The sequence below is a fragment of the Silurus meridionalis genome, chromosome 3 (genome assembly GCF_014805685.1).
Source record: "Silurus meridionalis isolate SWU-2019-XX chromosome 3, ASM1480568v1, whole genome shotgun sequence".
Taxonomy (NCBI): domain Eukaryota; kingdom Metazoa; phylum Chordata; class Actinopteri; order Siluriformes; family Siluridae; genus Silurus; species Silurus meridionalis.
Window position 1 is genome coordinate 12,750,703 of NC_060886.1, and position 22,763 is coordinate 12,773,465.

The window sequence follows — 22,763 nt, forward strand, 5'->3', positions numbered from 1 at the left end:
AATCATGCACTATGTGCCGAGGGACAGAATACAATAGAGAAATAAAAGGTCTTTTGTGAAGGTAGAGATGATGGAGGGAGAGATAAACGAGAGGGCCCGCAGAGGCTTGCCTCAGATGGAGGGGAAAAAGTGATGACATTTACAGTGCTGGGAGACTGAATAGGGAGAGGGAACACTTCAGGACACCACAGACTACCACAACCTGTCATTTCTGCTCTAGTCTATTATAACTGTTAGTTTTTCCCCCTACCAGTTTGATTTATGACTGTAGACCTTTGATCTAAGCTCATGAGCTATTATATATGAGTATTAATGTGTCTCTGTAGGTGTATTTTTAAACCTGACAGCTTATACAAATATTGTTTACAGTGTTGGAGGACGATGAAAAAAATTGTTTATGGAACAATACTGTGCATCACTTGCCAGTTACTCCTGAGACCTGACTAATACTGTAACAGAATCATTGAATATGATGTAACATTTATTTGGTATCATCCCAAGGAAACAGCATTGTCGGAGTAAATCAACATTTGACAGTCCACACTGATTCATTCTTTCTGTCTACACACAGCTTTCTCCCAGTCTGTCCTGTTGTATTCATGGAAACTGAGCACTGGCTGCAGTCATAGACTAAATCTTCTGTGTTTTTTTTTTGGCTATTGTGTGTGCAGGAGCAGTGAGGAGAGGGTGGCTGGAGAGCAGGGCAAAAGAGCAGAGTTCTTATCCTGAGGGAGGATGGATAGAGCCTGGTGAAGAGAAGAAAACGACAAAAAGGCTGGAGAAGGCTCTTTTCCCACAGCTCCCCAGAGGGTTTCATGTAGAGTTTAAACAGTAAAAGAGATGCTGATAGAGGTAAGAGAGACGTCTCAGAACTCTCAGACTGCCTATGTGTCTGGACTGCTGCTAAACAGCCATGAAACACCATTAGCCTTAAACTGTGCCTATGCAATAATTGCTATAAATGTATTTATTTATATGTACATATTTGTTCAGAAATAACTGTCCAATAATCATTTATAGAATACAGAGTATATACAGTACATATGTTGTACTTCTATTAATGGTATAAACACTGGCAGTGGTATAGTCTTATTAATAGTATGTTATTAATAGATGATATTTGGGTAATTGGCTGTAGTGTGTAGAATATTTTGCTCTTTTGCCATAGATAGTTCTGTCGAGCTGCACTGTAATTAGTTCACTCTACCTTTGAATTGAATGATTAAGATAATAGTTCCAACAAGGCAGCTTTGCTGACCTTTTTTGCTCTTATGTCTTCTGGCTTTTTATAATTAGAGGCTAAAAAGACCCTGAGAACAATCATTTCAATGACTTGGGCATTCTTATATGGCGAAAGCATTTTAATTGTGTGTCAGTGTCATTAAACAATAGTCATTGATTAATATATGGTTGAGGACACAGGTTTAGGAGATGGAGATTAATCGCATTAATAAAATAATTAGAACCCTTTTTCATATGTAGAGTGAGAGGAGAGTGTACAAACGTACAGGAACAATTATGTCAATGTGTTTTATTATTATTATTTTTTGGTATCAGTCAGATGTTTTATTATTTTATTTACATACTATGCACATATATACATGCGCGCACACACACACACACACACAAACACACACACACACACACACACACACACACACACACACACACACACACACCAAAAACAATGCCTTTGACAGCTAATGAACCCGGGACAGTATATTAATAATGAATTACTGATGTATTAATTATTTACCTAGTGCCAGTCTTTCATGTATTTTAGTTAGTTCTATATGTGGTCTAAACTAAACTCTTATTGTCACTATAGTGATATATATATATATATATATATATATATATATATATATATATATATATATATATATATATATATATATATACACATACATACATACATACAGTAATGTTTTGATTTGTCCTCTGTTTTTCTCTTTAGATTACATCATCTGAGAAGTGACTTAGAAATTTAGATTTTCCTTTCTTTAGACCCCCCCCTCCCCCTTAACTTTTGACTTTTACTATGGCTTGCAATTCTAATTCAAAATAATCTTTCCACTGTCTCTGCTGCTGCTGAGTGACAGCTTTTTCATATCCAGAAGGCAACTGAAACATTAATGTGTTGTATAGCTAATAACAAAACATTAAACTGCAGAATAACAAGTGTTTGTGATGAATTCTGGATCAAATAATAATTGAAAAAATAAACACTTTCTATTCCTCATACTTGCCAAATGATATAAATACATTTTAAGGAAACTTTAGTATAGCAAGCAGGTGTATGTATACTTTTTTCTCCACAGCACATTAACGACGCTTTCACTAGTTCGCAAGTATGTGATAATGTATATATCTCTTAGCTGTGTTTTTTCTTTTTTACACCACTACATTTTATTGTCACATTTGAACTGGATGAATGAGCGTTTACAATAGAAAAGAAACAAACAGGCAGAATGTCAGATGGAAAAACAAGCCGTATGTGACTCTGAAGAGCTCAACTTCCACTCAGCAGTGTGTGGTGGTGAATATTTCCTTTGACAGCTGATGAGAAGCTGACTGCTAATTGTCATGTCCCTCTTGTTCTCTGAGGTGTAAAAAGAGAAGATCCTATTATACGTTTGCTTCACTGAACTGAAGCGTTACATTGTAGAATATATAAACAGTATATTTTATATTTGAAAAAACTTGCATCATTTGACATTAGTAAACATGAAGTAATAAAAAAAATATATATATATATATATATATATATATATATATATATATATATATATATATATATATATATAGTAAACAACTGAAATTAAAAGGTGCTACTTTGGCAAAAGTGCCTACACATCAAAGCCAATGTTTCGGTCATTTTTTCTAAAAGAATATGCACATTTGCACAAATGCAACAAACATGTTCAGGTGGAAAAGATAGAATTAACAGAATGCCTGAAATGATAATGGTCAGAGTAGCATTTCTTCTTCATCAGTGGTAATATTTCTCACAATGAAATGCTGATAATAGAGATTAACTGACTGCAGCTTCATCAATTTATGCAGATGTTCCAAGCTTAATCAGTTAAGTGATCAGGGGTCACATATCAATGGTGGCTTTCCTTCTCCTGTTATGATTGTCTATGATTGACAGATCTGTAATGGCTACAGTAATAGCGTCTTGACCCTCTTGCATTGTGCAATCACTGGAGCTGCCTAGACTACATGCTGCTATTGTACTGTTGTCTTGATTGAGTATGATTACACTGATATAACCTAAATCGGACATCATTAAATAGTGTATTAACATTATTAAATGTTCACATTGTTGGCTGGGAAGGTAACACTTTGGAGCTCTGGAACCACCCGTAATGACAAAAATAAATCCTTAGCTTTGGTTCATGAGTGGATGATGGATTGCTATAAGACGGCCTTCACTGCTCTGCTCTGATTGACATGTGTGGCATATGGAATAGTTCTGGTATTCCCGAGGGGGTCGAGCGCATGGCTGGGAAACGTACCTCACTGCCTCGCAGCTACAGACGGAGGTTTCATACTGCAGTCTGTATTTGTGATCAAAGCTCACTCTGTCTTTTTGCTTCCTCCACCTTATTTTCCCCAAGCTTCCCTCTCTTCCATCTTACTGCACTTATAAATGTGTGTACTGAACCCCTCTCTTTCTCCCTCTCTCTCTCTCTCTCTCTCTCTCTCTCTCTCTCTCTCTCTAAATTTAGCACCAGAGGCAATTAGTGTTGAAGTGCTCAGAGCCAGAGCTCCATTGACAGGCAGAGATACCACTTTTACAACACACTACATGTGTATGTGTGCTGTGTTAGTGTGCTTGAGCTGCTGTGTTTTAATGCGCAGTGTGTTCAACACTTCAACTCAGGTCATTGAGAAGAAGTCTCGTTGTTTCCTGTTGCTACGTTGGAAACACATAAAATAGTCACTGTCTATAGTTTAATGACTGTACTGGAAGCACTAAGACGGACGGACAAACGAATGGATGGATAGATGGATGGATAGATGGATTACAGCAGCACAGAGAGTAAAAAGTATACTAAAAGCAATTTACATTATAAATGAATGATAACACAAGAATAAACATACAGCAATATAATATATGAAAGAGGTATATCATTCTCTGGTGTGTACACATATAGTTGATGTTATATTGCAATATAACACGGTGCAGTGCAAACATTATAAAACTGAACAGTGTAAGAATTGTAACAGTGAAGTGGTAGTGTATATGTTTGTAAACAATCTGTATATGATTTTATACATCGATCATTAAACAACTTTAAAACACACACTGAGGAACACACCTCAGTAACTCACACTGTAATCATGCACATCCTGCTGTTCTTTACTCTCAGTGATAATGACATTATTTGAATTTGCAATATCTGGAGCCACATATAGCACAGTAGGGTTTAAACCTGAATTAATGCCTTACCGTAGGCCTGCTACAAATTGCTTCTAGTAGGAGTGTTGGAATTCATGCTTGTATATATTCACAACAAAATTTTCTTTCATATATATATATATATATATATATATATATATATATATATATAAAATAGTTTTTACAGAATAAAATTTTTTTAATAAAATATATTAATACTTTAAAAAAATAGTAATAATATAGGCTATATTTTGTAACTTTATATGTCTGCATGGCAATATGTAAGTTGTGGTTACTTACGTCACTGGTGTCTCCGCCTTTTCCTCTCATACATATTTAAAGAAGGAACATTTCCACATTTAATGTAATATGTTTGGCATTGTATTGTGTCAATGAGCCACAATAATGAGTAAGCTTACAATATGTGTGTGTGTGTGTGTGTGTGTGTGTGTGTGAGAGAGAGAGAGAGAGAGAGAGAGAGAGAGAGAGAGAGAGAGAGTGAAAAATGTAGAACAAGCAAATAAGCTTATTGTTCGAATTAAGATGTCAGTGTGTTGGTTGGCAAGATTGTTTCTCAATATTGATTCATTTGTTAAATGGCAGTCTTTGACCCCTCTGTGGAAAACCTTACTGATTTGTTAAGATACGACCCTGACACTTCTTTATATGTTATAAAAAATGTCTAAAGATACATATATCCACCTGTAGCTGTCTACAACCTTTAAACTTATATATTCATACAACATCCATTTCTAAAAATTACATGTGACTGTACTTTATTATGTTCATACCATATACTATTTGTTCATATATACTCCAACCTCTAGAGACTTAGGGTGCTTTAGCAGCCAATAGACACAAATTATGATTTTGCTGCTTAGTTATTTCATTTATCTTTCCCACTAACTCAAGAGAATTTCCCAAACTCCCTATTTTCAGCCGAAAGTCACCACACTTCTTATACTACCAGGTAACCTTAACACTTACAGGACAACTAATTTTTTCCCTTATAGTACAACCCCCTTAAAAATAACCTGGCTATCATAAACTCTTCATTCCTCTTTCATTCCTTGTAAAACACCTCAGACACAAATTTTTTTTTCACAGAAACTGTCAGCAAACTATTTTTCACCATTATGTACCAAAGGCCATGTTAGCTAGCTGTCATGTTAAGACATTTTCCTTTCACATTTGTGCCAAATTCCAGCATGTTTTCCAGACTACATACAGCCATGTTATGCAATACCAGTCTGGTAACGCACTTGCAAATTCATAGGAAAGTATCACATTTCAATTCCCAGGAAACGTTATGAATGCCATAACACTGTGTTCTTATGACTTCATTCATATAAAATACAATAAAACTACTTTCAGGCACTCTTGCTGTTTGAGTTCTTTAATGTATTTTACATCAAATATCAAGCATCCATTAATTTTTTTTTTAACTGGAGTTTTAACTTTTCTTTATGTCTTTTTCACTATAGCTGTCTCCTCCTGCTAATTTCTACTAACTGCAATATAATCTTGATAACTGTGTTCCTTTCTGCCTATGTTAATACCATCCACGCCTTCTGATATATTACCATATTGTTGACTTTTTTGAAGTTGTATAAATGTATTCACAGGAACCTTATAAGAAATCAGTGAAATTAAATGTAAAAAAAAAAATTTAATTGGGTCTCTAAGAAAGATCAGACTGCAGATATGTTAGGGGATAAGTGGCGATTTCAGGAGCTAAATGGGGGGAGTGGAATTCATATCTCCAGAGAGTTACCAGGCTGTCCAACATTACCTAACAGCTTTATTAACTGTCTTTTTTTTAGCTGAAAGAAGTGACTGAGCTGTATGGCCATATACAATATCACTTTTGGGGAATATTACACCTTAGATAGCAGCACAGATTTTTCATCCATGCAGTGTTTCATGCAAAACAATGTTTATTTTACTGTGAATTTATCAGTTTATGCCTATCATTACTATTTGTTTTACTTATTTCTGTTTATTTACATACAAGCTTACTTAATTTTGTATATTTAAGACAAATGAATTAGGACGGGTATAGATAAGCCCTTGGCAATAAAGCAACTAAATCAATGTTTTATGATTATGATGAGAATGTATTAATGCTTGGGTACTTGAGCTATTATTGTTTCATTGTCTAAGGTGATTTAAGAAATGATATTAAATGTGCCTCTAAGGGAAAAATAATACTTCTTTTTTACACACATTTTAGACAATCTTTAATTGTTCATAGAATTGTCATAATTTTTAAAACACCAAATGGCTTGTGGGTTTGTAAATGTTTAATGCCCATTCCTGACAGAGCTTGAAATTAGGCTCTATTTGCTGGATTAAAGGGTAATAACTAACCCAACACAGATACATCTTTTCCATATTACATCTTAACATATATTTTGAAAACTAAATTGCATTTTACTGATTGACGCTCAGTTCGTTCTTGAATGCAAAAATGTGGACTAGTATGATGCACTTGACATACGTGACATAATATTGCACACAAAAATACTTTCCTTAAAGAATAACTTGTAGATATGCCTCCAATCATGTCTGGCTCTTGATTTCCATGCAGTGAAAGCTCAAAAACATGGTTATGTGAGCTCTGATAATTGCAAGCAGTTTATTAACTTCTATTTCTGCTGCTTGTCTCAGAGTGAAGCAGACTTCTCCATTAGCATTAAGGTAACTGCCCCAGTCACTTCATGAGAGTATTCACTAAGCTTAGTGATAGCTCATTGTTTTAAGTCAAGATCCAGGACTGACTATCAGAAATTTAGGAGTTTAAATCTTTACAACACTGCTGAGCCCTTCTGCAAGGCCCTTAACCCTCAACTGCTTAATCTTAACATACTTTCAAAAGTTTGTTAAGCCCACTCTGTCATAAAGGATAAATAACCCATACGCAATAAAACTTTAATAAATAATCACCCCATATGGTTGTAAATAAAATAATATATTATATATTATAAATAGAGAAATATAAATATAATATAATATAAAATATATATTATAAATAGAGAGAAGGATTTGCAGGCAAGTTTTTAATGTATTGAAGAAGCAGGCAGAGGATCGGATGAATCAGCTTGATAGGCAGCATTTACAGTAATGACATTATTTTTAACTAACATTATTTAAAATAAACCATAATCAGTAATGCATTATAAATAAGACAACACAATAATGCATATTAATTAATGGTCTTATAAAATGAGGCACATAATAATCACCTGCATAAACCAATGTTCATATTTGAAAAATCTGTTTGTGTTTACATCTAGAGACTACATTTAATTGGAAATGATTTAGAAAATTATGTAAAGGGTCAAATTAAATTAAAAATAATAAATGCTAGTATGTTCAATAAATTAATGTATGTCATCAGTTTGATTATAATAAGTATTATGCATATATAATAATAATTCAACCTAGGTATGTAGCAGACACCAAGCAAACATTTGCTAAACAAACCATAAGATATGGAGGAAGGACAGTGGCTCCCTGCAGCATCATTCTCTTTTCATGATAGAGAAAGCAGCTTTGATTTGCTTTTCTGATCTTATCAAGTGCCTGGAGAACACAATTAGAAAGAGCAAGCTAAATGTTGAATGGATATGGTGTGTGAGAACTGAGGCACAGCATTATTGAAGAGACAATGTAATGCCGCTGCATGTCCTTTTAGGAGAAATGTAGGAAGCATTGATTCTTCTAAAAAAGTTACAGTAAGCCTACAACACGTATTGGAAATGATTTGAAAGTTATACTGGGCCTTATGTGCCATAACCTGTACGTTGTCAACCTTAATAAATTATCAATTATAAAACTCTACAATGGTGAATATACACATTTTATGACTGTATTGTTATAAATAGACAGAAGTTTACATCAGAAGAGATTACATCAGTTTTATTGCAGTATACTTTACGGTATTTTGTATATTTCCTCTGTCACTGAGCTATTTCATTAGACCCATTAGATTACAGGGTTAGGGTTATAATGTTATTTTAGTATTTATTATTAGAAAATAAAAAAACATTGAGATTAATTGAGTTCATAAACATTATACTGTATTATTAACTTAATTTACCTTTTTTAGATTGAAGAAAATCATGTTGCTAGTATTTAATCGTAAATGTCCTAGTTTGGAAATAGCACAATGGCATTTGGATAACTTTAAAAGAACCACAGTGTTAAAAACATCCTGAGTGTCCATTTATCCAAGGAGTTTAATTTCTGTTTTCTATCCAGCCAGTAATTTCCTTCCAGCATGAAGCTGTTTGAGTTGGCAGGCATAGGATTTTGGGGTACAGGGCGGCAGTTATGTCTCCTCACTACTGTATGTACTGCTCCTGTGGAATTTCCTGCCAATGATTCCCCCCTGCCATTTTTCTGTTTTTATGTAACAGATTTACTGAGACTTAATATAGTGTGAGGTAAAAAGTAAGGCTGTGAATGTTGAATGTTTTCAATGTTTTCACTTACAAATAACAAAAAGTCTTAAAAATCCAAATCAAATACGTATTTTTTAACAGTGCAAAGAAAAGAAAACCTTCATATTTGTAAATGAATGAATGAAGACATACATTTCTTTATATTGTTTGTGACAAGCCACAAACTCAAAAATCATCTCTGAAAGCTTTAATTGTTTGAGAATTTAGAGCATTTGATAATATTTGGAACAAAGCATCATAGTTAATGAAGCTGTCAGGCTGTTTCTGAGGTACATGGTAGTGTCCAACCCAGTCTCATAACATTTCGTGATACAATCACAAACTTTAATCTATTGATTCGTGTTCATGGACACGAATTTACCTCTTGTTTCGTGTGACTGCCTCTGTCTGGCTCCATCTTCATAGCAAAGTAAGCAGAGGATCATGGATAATGCTGACAGAAATGCCAAAGGTAATCTTTTCACCCCATTTTTATCAGAGAATAAAGCAGAAAATGTGTGATTAGTGTTATACTGTAATAAATGTGTGTGTGTCTCTAATTAATGCAATCTCCTTAAATAACCAGGAGAATATATTTACAGTATTTTGACTGAAAGGGACCACTGATGATGGTTTATAATAGTTTAGCTTACAGCTTACAGAATATAAATAAATAAAAACAAGGATAAAATCTCTGCTTTAATGTTGAATAATAATAATAGTAATAGTGCTTGAAGATTAAAAAATCAATAACAAATTAGATGAAAACAATTCAGCATCTGTGGTATCAGGTGGTAAAAAGAAAACTTTGGCAGATTCACCAAAAATACTTCCTATTGAAATTCATTACATAAAAAAAGTTGTCCCCAGTGGCATGAAAAAAAGAGGGAAATTCTTGTCTATGAACAGGAATCACTATATTACAATTCATGACTATATCACGAAATGCTGTGAGACTGAACTGTAGTGTAGAGCATTAAAATGAGAGTCTGATGTAGTGTACTCTGACATGATATTCATTATTTTCAGTAACTAAGATGGTAAATGAGGTAAACCAAAGATTTTTTCAATTCAACTCTGTCAGTTCATAAGATTTCTTCTGCTTTTGTTTTTAGAAAAGGCCAAATATTTTGAAGATGTGCAAAGTTTTTTTTTATTATACTAGCTTAATTTATTCTTAATTTATTCATTTTAAGGAAAAATTGGGAAAGGGAAAAGTTAATCAGTCTCCAATAATTCCATGACTCAAAAGAGAAGGGTCACAACATTTTTATATTTCAAAATTCTTAGTTCATCATTGGCAACAAACTCGCATGATGTATGAGGAAGGCTCACAATATCTTCACAGACTCCAGCCATCCAGCACATGGAATAATTACCAGTCTGACATTAGGCAAACAGACACCACAGCATTCAGTCCAGAACCACCAAGCTGAAGAAATCTTTTTTTACCTGCAGGCCATCCGGATACTGGAAAACACTCTAGTCCAACCATTACTCTTTTTTCTACTTTTTCCACTCATGCCTACACATGCTCCCACACACTGGTCACCTTACTGACAGCTTAAGGACAATCTCTTCATATGTTTCTGTCAGTTTAGGGCTTGTTGCAATATTACTAAGGGAACTGTTACTGTTCATGTCCACCTTCACGTTCACGTCCACCTATGTGAAATTCTTTGATATACTGATCAGATTGATAGTGCATCTAATAATTTTTTTTAATATATGCTTTTTATGTTCTCATATTTATTTACGAATATACTAATATATTCACATTTTGTATTATATATATTTTATTATTATAAAGTGTATATAAATAATGATCTCTTTTTCCTTCTTTCCTCTCTTCTCTACCTTATCCTCTAATGTAATTTTTTTTTTGTATTTCACAGCTATAGCAGCTATAGAGCACCTGACAGCAAGCATTTCAATGTGCGTCACTGACATTTTGTGCACATGACCAAAAAACTTGAAACCTAAAGTAACCTAAAATGTTCAGCCTGCCTGCAGTGCCTGGTCTGTTTCGTGTAGATATGGTAGACCTTTTGACCAACTCATGTCTGCTTCTTTAACACAATTTTAGCAGTCTTTCTCCCCTGAAGCAGCATGTCTTCTGTTCTACAAGAAGAAAATATTTTGTTTCGGAAATGAAAATGTCTCATATTTCCTCTATCCCATTTGCATGCAGGTCAGTTTTTGCCATTTGCTTTTACTGGAATAACATATCCTTGCATGTTGTTTGTGTGAAAATCTTATGCAGTCAGGCAATAGGGCAGTTACAGCAGGTGACTAGCGCTCTGTAATTGCATTGTGTGCAGTCTGTCAGTGGGAAGTGTTTGTAGCTGCCCTTCAGTTTAGAGACAGTCAGTAGTTCTTCAGTTGTATTCACTCACTGGGAGACATGACTGCACTACCTCATGACTTCCCATATGATCAGAGAGATTTTGCACCAGTGTGTTCAAAGGCTTGACAAGCACACTGCTGGAGCCTACTGTGGATAGATCTAAAGCAAATATTGCTGTGAGGTAGTCTACAGCGGCTCATGGAGGAAAGTTTGGATTATGCGGAAATGAAAGAATCTACAATATTTCCCCTTATTTCCTTCCTCTCTCTTTTATATCAAGCTAAAACAAATGTTGATATTGGAAATTAGATAGCACTGATCCCCCCATCATGCTGAGAAAGCGGATGATATATATTTGTGTCGTTAGCAGAATTTGCATGATCCTGCCAATGAAAAAAAAAAAAATTAGAATAACATGAAATGATCAAAGACACAATGTCCTGTGAAGAACTGTAACATGCAGTTCTGTTCCACATACTTTGATTTCCTTTTCCTTTCCCACTTTTCCATATTGTTCTGCAATTAAATCACTTCCAACATATTCAGTCTGTTTGACTCATATTGTGCCACCAATCTGGAGGAACAAAAGGCAAGCACATGCATCTTTTCATATTTGGAACTGTTGCTGAAACACTGGCTATAAAGCATTGACTTATGGCTTTCAGGAATGAACAGCAAGAGCTTGATTCTGCAGAAATGTAGAAACTTCAATGGCTCATAATATAATGTAAATGTTAAATGTTAGCCCCATTTGATATAATAATATTTTGGGTCATAAGTGTGCTATCATTTTTGCACTCTATGTGGGAGAGTGTGTTAAGTAATTGATGTCAGTATTTTAGCCCATACTGTAAATAGCTTTCATTTACCACGGGTCAGAAAATCGCAGTGAAGTGGCGCTTATTTTAAGACGTCCAGACAAATGGATGTACAGACACCACTGTAATTCTTTGTGTAGGTATGAATATGAAAGAGGAAGCGAGACAGGAGGGAAGGCTTTTGAGTCTTCATTGTACCCGAGAGTGTATTTGGGGAACCATTTGCATAAAGAGCAAATCCCCGCAGTCCTAACCTTAAGAAAGTGGTGCGGCGATGGCTCCCAAACAAAAGCTCTGCCAATTAAAGCCACTCTTGCTACTGTCTGCAGTTAGGAACACTACTTCCCAGTAATGACTCAGTCTCTCAATCTACATGACAGCATGTCAGCAGATCTCTCTGTGCTCAGGGAGCAATCTTAATTGGTGAAGTCTCAGGAGAGGCTGTGTTGAGATGTGGAGCCTGGGATTGGTACTTACAGTGTCTTGGCCAGTGGTTTATTTTGTGCCCTAGTTTCCATGTAGAGGACAAGAGTGTATTCATTCACTTCTCTGGCCAGTTCCAATTTAGAGGGTATAACTGTAGAAAACAGCGCGAACATAAACATTTCCTGAAGAGTCAAAAGCAGAAAGCAGGTTTTTTTTTTGTAGTTCAGACCACCCAGAGCAACCAATAATGCTTTAACCAAAGGGATGTACTGCTGGATTGATATTGGCATTTTCATATCTAAGTATAATACATTCAGGCGTCTTTCGGTAAGCGTTTTATCCTTGTTAGGACTGCAGATCTAAAACTTATCCCAAGAACACTGAACACACCCATTCCCACACTTATTCACACAACAGGGCTTTTTTGTGTATACACCTACCTCAAAGCCAGCTGTAGAACATTGTTGAAATCTACATGGACACATGGGGAACATGCACAGAAACATAAGTTCTGTTTTTACTGTTCTGTATTTATTTATTACTATAAATGTGTAATGCTATTAAAAATTTTTTTGGATAATTTTGTATGAAATTTACACTTGGTGTTTGTGGTTTCGATATATTTGACGTGATATGTGTTTGGTTTACATGAAGTGCGTGTTTTTTTTTCATATGTCAATTTTCTCACAATTAATATTCGCTTAAATTTTGGATGTTTTTTTTTTACACAAAATTATCAGATGTAAAAAAAAAACAAATGTGTCATTTTTTAAATGTGAAAACTGTGTTCTCTTTCTGTAAGAGCACAGATCCCAAAGATTCAGAACACATACTACGTTAAAGTCTGATAGCATCATACCTCTGGTGTTTTTTTTAATAAATTGGAAACAAATGCTTGTAGAAAGTCAGCTTGGTTACTAAGACTATTTTAGTACTGAATAAATACTAGAGTATTAACTGATATCCATTTTATTTAGAAACCTTGCCTAGACAGTTAAAAAAATAGGATGGTTAGACTGTAGATCGCTTATACACTGTGCAAGACCTGAAGCAGGAGTATTTTTTAAGTATGAAAGAAATAATGATTACCTTTGTGAGACTGAGCACAGATAGCACCTATGAGGGCGTTCCAGTAACATATTGTCTTTCTGGACCAAATGCTTCCTGGAGTTCTCTATCTTTCTGATGTGCTAGCTCTCCTTGACTCTTACCTAATGAAACATCCATGCTTAATGAGTTTTTAAATATCGCCACCTCACTTCGTTGTCAGTATGGTGAGCTTTTAATTTGCCGAGCAATTAAGTGCGGGCTCTCATCCATCAACCCTGGTTTGTCTAGCGGGAGCCTCGCCGCTGTTTATTGATGGTTTTCTCTGAAACACTGTGGTTAAATGAGAACTCCCATGGTGGAGGTCATTCCACCAGCTTTGGGAAGCCAGTACTAGACTGACGCTGGAGATGAATTGTTAGCTGAGGCACTAATACCTCAGATGCCGGCGGATATTAGCAGACATGGCTGAGAATGTCTTTAGCTGGTGTGATGAATATTTCCGAGTGTACATAGGTGCCATACACCATCTGTTTCTGACTGTAAAAAAATTATTTCCAGACATCCAAATATTGTTAACATGTAGCCAAATTGCAAGAATTCTAAAGGTATTGAATTTTTTTTAGATTAAATATTACTTATCTTATTTAATAAATTAAAAAATAAAAGCAGAAAAAAAGCAGAAAAGCAGAATATCATACTTTTGTATTATATTGTGGTAAGGAAATGCATGATTTTTTCTATGGGTAACTGGTAACAAATCCCCCAGGGATTTGTCCACTACAGGGCTTTTATGTAGACATTGTCATATATGAGACAGATGAAAAATCATTCGTCCACAATATTGATGTAAACGATGAGTAAATTGATAGATATTTGAGCAGACTTTAGAAGCTATTTTGACTCATGTGACCTCAGCATAAGTTGGTGCTGCTCTTACAAGGCAGTGCTTTGCAGTCTTTCAGGAATACCCAGAGTGCGACTTGCACTACTACATCCCCATCCCTCATCTCGACAGACACCAGACGATGGGAAAAATGCCGGGGAAGAATATTCGGTCTCCCTTGAGTAGCCTGTAATAAATTACACTCTCATCCACTGAGCGAACCGCTTGAGATTCAATCCATCTCTGCTTTTTTCTCCTTGCATCCCTCGCTCTTCATTCCAACTTGGCTGTCAGAAACCACCTGGCCATGGTTTTGTGTATACCCAGTGTACCTTTAGTCCACCATTGCTGATAGCTGGGGGGGGGAGAGAATACAACAACAGAGACACTGCATCATCTCTGTCATGACGCTGACACCATTTCAATGATCTCCAAGTCCCAAAGAATATCCATTTGAGATTTAACATTGTTTCAGTAATTCAGGTCATATTTGTTGTCCGCACATTGTTTAATATAAACATGTACTTTGGACTAGAACAGCTGTCTGTTATTAATAGTAAATTATGTTGGTGCAGTCTGGGCTACTTTGTATTTTTGCTCAATGGGCTGTCATTTTGTTGGAAAAGGTAATCCATTGTTTCTTGCTCATTTTATTCTCTCCACTTTCGTTACACGGCAAAAATGCTCATTTATATCAATAAAGCCAAAGCCAGTAAACATAATAAGGCATTTTCTAATTTAAGGGTGATTTCAGAAAGTGTATATTAAAATCCTTGGCAGGCTGAGTAAGACTGTCATTCATCTGCTCTTCTTTTCCCTTCTCTCTCACTACTTCCTTTTTTCCTTTTCTTTCTCTTTCTTCTCCCCTTAACCTTCCTCTGATTCATGCAGACTTATCGCCCTTGGGCAAACCCAGTGGCATTTCCATAGCAACCACCTGCCCCCTCCAGCTCTATGGCTGCAGTGGATCAGCAGTTCTCTCACATGCTCTTTCTCTGTCTGTCTCTCTATTTTGTTCTTTTTCCTTTCTCCAGTCTCCCCTCCACCAGCACCTGTCTAAGGCGGGTATCAGCGTCTTTAAAACGTGCATAATTCTCTTTTGTCCTGTGGTTCTCTGGGTTCTTATCCGTCTTTTCTTTTCTTAAAACACAATTTTTCATGGCAGCCTTGAGGGGATGGCTAGTTATAGGAGGTTACAGTGTAGACATTTTTTTTTTTTTATTTAGGTCTATGTATTGCCCCTCAATTTATTGAAGCTTGTTTCATTCCCTGTGTAATAAATAGTTGTTAGTTAATGGAAATGTATAAAAGGCATATACATACATATGTGTATATATTATGCGATTCTCTGCTGCATTAGAGCTACAGCTCTAGCACACACGTGCTTAATCGTGGAGTGTTGAAAGGGCTAAAAGGCTTGCATGCACTCTGCACTGTTTTTCTAAATGGGACATTTAAAACAAAGTTATTAGGGCTACAAACTGATTTTACAGAGTCATTCTATGAAACACGCTTGACCTGCTCTCACATGTATGTGCACACATGCAGGCAATTGACACACTTACAAACACAAAAGTAAATACAAATGTTATTTGACTCTCTACTAAAGTCTTGACCCGGACTGAGCATCACTCCTGGCATGAGAGCTGTCATTGTCGGCTGTCTCCCACTCAGTGTGCTTCACCAACTTTCAAGGACTTTGAAGAGTTGCTGACACTCTGTTTCACTTTCCCCTTCAGCCCCCTGTGTAATGATAAGTGGGCAGTTACCTGCTAAACACTCTGGGTCAAATCCAAAAGTGGACTCCTCCAATTTCATTCTCCAAGAGTGTTGATTTCTAATGTAGGTTCAGCAATAAGCAAATATTCAGAGTTCAGAAGGCAGTCAAAACACCAACTATTGACAACCTTGTTTTGCTGTTAGATGTGAAGTAGGATGTTTGTTTAGTTGCATGCAATTTTCGGGGACAGTTATCACTGTAATTCGAACTTTAACCTCATGACTGTAAAGTCAGAGTAAACTGTATTTTTGGCATTTTGACTTTAGAAGCTGCACAATACAGACTAATCACTGGCTACATTGTGTCTCATGATCTATTATAGGATGTTTCCATTAATGTTTTAGATCAACCATAAAAATTATCTGTGTGGTATTTGTTCATTTAAAAAATGTTCTATACTCACAAGCATTTAAAACCCATTTCCAAATAGTCTTAACCCAGAAAAAAAAAGAAAAGAAAAGAATGTTGCACAAATGAATCAAAGTACTTTGCCACATTTCTTTACTTTTTTATTTATTTTTTTATTAAACACATATGCACATCAATGTAGCTTTTAGATATATCATAGCAGGAGTGTAGGAAATCTAAAGAGGTCAATGACTTATATCTGGTTTCAGATGGAAATATAACTGTGGAGTGTGACCTGATGGTTCTACTGCAGTAAAACATAATGAGCAGAGCATTAAAGCAGCAGCACTAGATGAAGTTAATGGAGCTTGAACTGAGCTCCTAATTGCCTTGTCTCTGTAACATTTATTCTGCTTCAACAGGACCAAGCAACAGAGATCGGCTATTCAGGAAAAGATAGAGCTAAAAAACACAGTAGAGGTGACAGGAGAGGCATCATGGGGCACCAGAGCCTCAGTTCAGCAACGTGACACTGATCCATTACTCTCTTATCTGTCAAAATAGAACCCACACAACTAACATAATATTTTACATCACACATGAATGGTTCTTGTTCTGCCAGCACACATGCAAGTTTTTGATAGGGAGCATAGAGGGGGGAAAAAAACAGGTGCCTCACATCGCACTTGCACATAGACATTAAAAATGCTTTTAGTGGATGAGGCACTTAGCTGACTCTTAAAGCAGAGTGACACTCTTTCTGTGCCCCTGTGATGGGTCTATGCACTGCAATTACACACACAATTAGAGCCTCACACACTACCAAAACGTTGCTGCACTGAGATCTGCGCGAAAAGTGTGTTTTAATACATATGTGTTTGTGTGCATGTGGTGGTGTGAACGTGGGACAGATCTGCAATGTAATGTATATCAATATATGCTTCTTATAAGCAAACTGTATTAAATAACTTTTTATTCCACTAATATTAATCTCTTCAAAATAAGACTGTAGAACATTTTGCGTCTCTATACGATTTCTCTACAAATATTGCGAGGTTTGGAGACTCTGGAAATGGTGGCTGCAGTACTGCTTTTTTATGTGTGTACATCTCCAAGTACTGTACATAACCATACTGTTGAATATATGTGTATTGGTGGACGTGTGTAGTGCAAAATCATTATCTGTAGTTATATTTACATGTTTTTTTTTAGCTTTAAAATGGAAGTGAGTATGGTCTGAATCAGAATCTTTTTTTTTTATGCTGAACCTTACACCCTTATACTCTTGAGTCCAAAATGGCTAATATTTAATAGCAAAAGATTTCACAAACAATCACTAGTCAGAACATGAGCAAGAATTAAACAAATAAACCTCCTGCAATACTATTTGCTTGATTTTTAGGTAAAATCATTGTAATAATTAAAAATGTTTGATGTAAAATTCAACACGTTCGGGGTGTTATTGAATCTTTTTAAAAAGTTTTTTTTCAGTTACTTATCATGGAGCCATCAACATTAAATACAATGGCTCTTGTTTTTTAAATGATGTCTTTTGAAAGGTTTACTTAAAAGCTATTCCGTATAACGCTATACAGCTAATTTCCTGACCAGTGATTAAGACCCATAGTTGGCCCATTTTATTGCCATTGAAGTTTTTTCATTAACAAATTTCAACAGTATATAGCAATTTGCAGAATACAACATACTATATTGCCAAAGGTTTGTGGACACCTGGTCATAGGTATGGTATATGATTTTGATCATCAAATTCCACATTTAGTCCCAATTTGCTCTTATAATTTCCATCACTATTATTGAAAGATGTTCCACTAGATTTTGGAGTGTGCTTGTAGACATTCAGCCACAAGTCAGGTACTGATGTAGGGTGGGGAGGCCTGGGGTGCAATCAGTGTTCCAATTCATCCCAAAGGTGTTTAACTCCAACACCAGATGCCCTGTGGAACTTTCTGGAAAGCTTTGTATTTCTATGTTTTAAAACAATCAATTTAACTGTTACTAAACTCTTATTTAGGTTACAGGCTACTTCAAATGTATACATTATTTAGTTTTTGGATTTGGTACATTTCATAAAGTATGCTGGACATGATATCAGAATGTATTATGAAACTGGGACACACTTACGGTGTTGCAGTAGGTCTACAAAGCATGGATCCTTCATTATAATTCCCATATGCTTTTCTGAGAACAATTTCTTTGTAAATAATGTTGGAGAATGAGCATTAAAGCTCACACCAAAAAAGTGCAACGAACCTACAAATTGTACAGAATTTTTTTAATGAATTTAAATTTTGTAGAAAGCTCAAAAGAGATATGCAGCACTTTGCACAGCATGTGGTCTGCATGACCTATATGGAGCTCTGTTTTCATAAATGAAAGCATATTTCTTTCGCTTGTACAAAAGATATGGTGGACCTTTTTTTTTTTTTTTTTTTTTTTTAAATCTTTATTAGCTGCATTGTTAACCACTGCTAACCATTATTTGAAGAACAATTCATCTGGAGTGAGAATTTGATTGAAACTTGGCAACCCTCCCCACAGGTTTCAGCAAGCTGCTCTTTAAAGCCCAATATTAAAGTAACTCTTTTGTTTCATCTGGTGGAATCCCAGTCCCCGAAGCTGGCAAAAATCTTAATTTATTATCTGTATCTTTTCAGGATGGCTTATCTGTTCAATCAGAATAATATATTTGTATCGGTATGGTCACAGTATTGGAACACATTTGGGCAGTGTGAGCCACACTCATCTTTCTAAGAATCACCTGGTACTGCAATACTGAAGTTTCAGTGTCTGGCAGTTCCAACATTTTCCAGCTCCAGCAGCACACGAGATAATGATCAAGCCCTTTGTGAGCTGGATCAGCCTGCTCTAGAAGCAGTGACAGCTTAAAATTACCCTGGACAGTGGGCTCTCTAAAGCTGAGGATTGAGAACCCGTGGTGTGAAAATGAATGTCCTGGGGTTGTTTGTGTCGGGCTCACGTCAAATAATGGAATAAGTCTTGAATGGGATTACTTAATGAACAAGTAATGATTTGAAAATCCCTAATAAGACAAAAAAAAAAATCTTAAAATGATACATATTTATTTCCACCAGTCCCAAAGTTCAGACCATGGCTATGAAGTTAAAAGCACTTTAACACTGATCCTAACACTGTCCATCTGTGTACATAATCTCTTTCTGTATCTGCAAAGCCATTATCTCTCTTTCTGTGTCTTCAGTTGGGTAAATTCAGTGTGTGCATTATACCACAGTGCCATGTGGCTCCATGTTTAGTCCCTGGCCCCTAGCATGGGGTCCCTTATTTAGCGGATTAGCTGCACAGTCGTGGGCTTGGATCCAAAGCCTCATGGTTTTGTGATTTCAAAGCCTTCTGGGTGCAGTGGAAACAGGCTTTTGGAACCTGAGCCAAAAACTCTCGGTAGCCTGTTGTGTCTGACACATTGCCATGGAAGCGGCAGGAGACCAATCTGACAACATTGTTGATTACTTAGCGATTAGTCAGTGGTTCCTCCAGAGACAGCTATTAGTGATGACCATGTACACTTCGTGAAAGGGAGAAGTTTAACACAGTATAATTATATTTACAACGCTACAGACCGTGATGATATCTACGCCTCATTTTCTGACTTATGATCATGTGACATTTTGTACTGCTGTGCTGCATTAATAGAATGACTTTTTACTAAGCCACATGGATTTGCATTCCTGCAGTATACCATTTGCAGATGTAGTAAAAGTCAATTGTCCCCTGCGACCTGTCATACTGCTGCTATGTGCTAATATACCTGAAGTTCTACGGTTGGTGCTGAGTAAGTATGATGAGGGCTCCCTCCTCCACACCGCCTCCTCTATGTTGCCTCCCTGTCATTCACTTTTCATTTACTGCAGAAACCAAAGGCTCGTGAACCTGCTATTATGCAAATGGATGCACAGTGATACTGTTTTGATAACAGCTCTTGGTCAGCCCACATCCCAAAGCAAATGGTTATTACTTCATGACTTTTTGAGAAAACAGACATGCAGATTCCAGTGATTTTCATATGTGGGTGTATATTGCAGTAACTGCTGTACGTGCCTGAAGGAGATGGATGTGCTGTGTTTCTCTTTGCATTATGCATGCACGATGCCCCAAGAGTTATTGACAGTTGGAAAGGTTTGCCAAATTCACATGCATATTCCTTATTTTCATAAATGTGTGTGTATGAGTGTATGTGTTTGTATCAGTGGGAAGTGGTCTTGAGTGTGTCTCTATGGCACTGTCTTTGTGTGTGGGTGTGTGTATTTGTGTGCATGTGTATATGAGTGAGTCACTCTCTGTACTTGACCCTGGCACTGCCTACACAAACAGACCCCAGCTAAGTGCTTTCTTTGTAATGGCTTTGTATTCGCTCATCATTTGACCTTCAACCTTGCCAGAGCTTCCTCCTTCTCCTCTTCACCACCTTTTAGCCCCCTGTACTATTTATACTAGCAGTTTTTCAACCGCCTGCTATCCCACACATATACTGGATGCTGCAATAACTCTGTTGAAATATGGCATATGTGCACATTTATGCTCGGAATAACTCTTAAGCCAAAACAAGTCTGAGGAGAATTTACGGCTTTTTTTTTTCTTCACATCAAGTCGAATAGTGTTTGAAAAGTGTTAGATTTGTTAAAAATGCTTTTGATACAATAAAACCTTCCCTGACCTTATGTGTTATAAGTTTTCATAGTAAACAGTCAATAGGTGGTGCTATTCTGTTTTTATTGTAGTAGAGCTGGGTGGAGTCACATACTGTTTGGCAGCTGCTTCCACCCCCTCCCCTTTTTCTCCTCTGTCTGTCCTATCCTCTCGGAGTGATGCAACGCTTCAGTGTGGCCACAGCGCACACACACACACACACACACACACACACACACACACACACACACACACACACACACATTTACAAAGGACAAAAACTCAGTCTCTCATACTCACATAGGAGATCAGAAACAGAAAAGGCAGCATTGTGTGTGTGTGTGTTTGTTGCGATGCTCCCTCCCCACGAAGCACTTGGGTGAATGCCTGGGTGTGAATGGGGGTCAGAGGCAGCGGTGGCCCCTTACTACATCCCGCCGAGCCTCATTTTCGCACATTAATCACCCCCATTCACAGATAATGAGCTCCCCCTCAGTAGCGTTTAACCGCTCTCCCTGTCCTTTGGACCTGCTCATTTGGACCTCAGCAGGGGGGATAGTGTCTGTTGTGTAATTCCAATCAGAGCTGTAAACAGGTTGACCATCTTATCTGCTCCCGAGGTATATGACAACAAAGAGAATCATCTTCTCTGAATCTGTTTCCTTCCCTCTTGATCTTTTTCTCACTCATTTTTTTTTCTCTCTGTCGGTTTGGTGCTCTTGTTGTTCTCTGGTTCTCTCACTCATAAAAATATGAGTGAACGCTGTTTCCTCCCTTGCTGTGTGGTATGTGAAAGTGAGTGTGTCTGTTAGTGTGTGTGTGTGTGTGTGTGTGTGTGTGTGTGTGTGTGTGTGTGTGTGTGAGAGAGAGAGAGAGAAGAGAGAGAGAGAGCGTGCCTGTAGACAGGTGTTTGTTGAATGTGTTGCTCTAATTTCCCATATACTGTAATTGCCTGAGGCATATCTGAATAGGCTGGAAGGAGAAGGTCAAAGGTCAACTTTCCTGACTGCTGGTTTTATTTAGACAAGCAGAGAAGTGTATTTAAAAAAAAGAGAAACTTGCCTCCCTCAAACTTTAAATGCTAAAGCAATATAGTGAATGATGAATTTACGTGACTCTAAAAGTGAATTGCTCAAAAAGAACTTGTGACCTGTGACCTGAACTTGTGACCTGTATCAGTGACACTGGATTATAAAATCCATCTGGTTATGGAATGTGACCAGAGACCAGTACAGTACAAACTGCACCAGTATAAAGTATAGTATATACTTTAAATATATACTTTATAGTATAAATGTACAGTATATAAAATATAGATAATTTACACAGGATTCACCCATTGCACTACTGTGCTGCCTCTTTTAAATATTTATTTTTTTACTATATTAAAAATCACTCATATTCATAAGTTACTATTATTTCTCAGAGTGCATATCTAGTACAGTGTGGAGAATGGCAGGAAAATAATAAGTGCATATTTCAAAGAAATGTATATTAAAGCTCATAAAGGAAAATGTAACACAATCGATATTTAGACTGAATTTTAATTCTCAAATGATGATAATAGATAGATAG

The 22,763-nt window shown here is 36.4% G+C and overlaps 2 protein-coding genes across 2 annotated transcripts in view; both read left to right on the plus strand.

Moving 5' to 3' along the window:
* Positions 1–731: 731 nt before the first annotated feature.
* Positions 732–22,763, plus strand: part of pou3f3a (POU class 3 homeobox 3a) — a 43,521-nt gene continuing 21,489 nt past the window's right edge. Inside the window, exon 1 of the mRNA XM_046845263.1 lies at positions 732–852. The gene's annotated coding sequence lies outside the window, so the exon portion shown is untranslated. The remainder of the gene's footprint in view (positions 853–22,763) is intronic.
* The window catches only part of gpr45 (G protein-coupled receptor 45), a 60,606-nt gene continuing 38,610 nt past the window's right edge, over positions 768–22,763 (plus strand). Inside the window, exon 1 of the mRNA XM_046845265.1 lies at positions 768–852. The gene's annotated coding sequence lies outside the window, so the exon portion shown is untranslated. The remainder of the gene's footprint in view (positions 853–22,763) is intronic.